This window comes from Dermacentor silvarum, chromosome 10 (genome assembly GCF_013339745.2).
Source record: "Dermacentor silvarum isolate Dsil-2018 chromosome 10, BIME_Dsil_1.4, whole genome shotgun sequence".
NCBI lineage: Eukaryota > Metazoa > Arthropoda > Arachnida > Ixodida > Ixodidae > Dermacentor > Dermacentor silvarum.
In genome coordinates this window covers 105223788-105225414 of record NC_051163.1, presented here as the reverse complement: position 1 = coordinate 105225414, position 1627 = coordinate 105223788, and the positions used below count along the sequence as shown (strand labels likewise).

General features: G+C 47.6%; 1 pseudogene; it reads left to right on the top strand.

The window, feature by feature from the left end:
- The first annotated feature begins 762 nt into the window (after window positions 1–762).
- Window positions 763–1348, top strand: LOC125941084 (uncharacterized; annotated as a pseudogene).
- Window positions 1349–1627: the final 279 nt, after the last annotated feature.

Genomic DNA, 1627 nt, shown 5'->3' with positions numbered 1-1627 from the left:
GAAGCGCTGTGCACTCAATACTGTGCACTTTCTTTGCTTTAATCATGTGCTTGACTTGTCGTCAAAGTCATCAAGGCTTCAGTTCATTAGGAACGCTGTTGGTCTTATGAAGGAGGTGTCCGGTTTCGGGAGAGAGAGAGAGTGCAGCTTTGGAGAGGCGTCCTCATTCCAGAATGCATTGAGCTCGGGCCGCGTCCTAGGCCCTCGCAATCAGCCGTTGCTGATCCTCGTGGTCGGAGCTGGCCAATGCTCTCTCCCCAAAGCTCGTTGGTGTGGTAAGGGTTCGGATGATGCAGTGGTGCCTCTCTGCAACCCCCTACTTTGTACCTGAGGGACCCGGGCTCTGCGCAGAAATTGCGGAGAGAATTGTGTAGGGACTATGAGGTGATTTCTGGTTGCGTGGGGGAATGTACTAACGTGTAGAGCTCCGGTTTCGGGATTTACTTGGGAGCGGGGCGAAAGCTCTGGATAACGTTTCCAGCTGTGCGAAAGCTACAACACTTGGCGCACCTATCAGCGACGGCGAATTCCTGGTTGCAATTATTTTCTTGGCAGATAGGCTGACGCTTCCGCTTAGTCGCTTGTTCCGAAGAGAGTTCGTTGAATTCCAAATTGCTAAGAACGCGTTGGTAGACACCATGGTTTCTCTTGATAACCGAAGAGTGGACTGTGCCGAAACATTTACGCAGCTCTACAAGTCCGCCGTCGGTTTGGCGTATGATCTGGAAACGGAGATTGTCTCCACGTATAACTAAAAGACAGATGTACAGGTGCAACGTGCCTACGCTTAATGTAGAGAGCTACTACAGAGCGGCAGTATAGACTCCAATACTGGACAATGTGTTGACCGATTTGAAATCGAGATTCACAGTTGAGGCGGAAAGTGCCCTCTAATTGTTCCTTTTTTGTGGCTTCTCTGGTATGATATGATATGTACTACAAAAGAGGACGACAAAAATTTCTCGCAAGCATTGCTCAGCAATATTCCGCGTTTGTGGCAACAAGTGCCTCAGCGACACTAAAGATAGGTCAAGCTGAGCTAGGTTTATGGCGGCAAGAATGGAAGCGTACGGCCGAAGACGGAGCGGAAGTCATTACTACTGCTGTTGGGTCGCTGGGCGTGTGCCACAGAGAAGTCCTTCCTTTAATCCATACACCACCATCCGCCACCTTACCTGAGAGGGTTGCCATTGCCGAAAGGTCTTTCTCTGCTCTAAGCCGTTTCAAGACTTGGATGCGTTCTCAAATGAGCGAAGGGCACTTGACTGGACTGGTATTTTTGCATACTGATAGGGACATTGCCACTGACACGGCAAAAGTAATTAAGCGGTTCGCAACCAAAGATTAGAGTGTTATCTAAGTGGCTTGCATAGGTTGGGTCATTGCAAGGTTAATTGCCGAAGATGCCAACCCTAATGCTTTTATAACAAACATTTGAACCTTGTTTTTAGTATAGGTTATTGTAGCACTTCGGCTTCTCTCTACATATCTTTATAATATTTAAATTTTGTTCTCCCAGTGTTTACTTGTTGTGCATGACTAATGAGTGTTACGGCACTTCCCTGTAGGCAAAGGTGATCGGCAGGTCATTTAGTGTAAAAGAAATCGCCACACTCTAGTGGTTAAT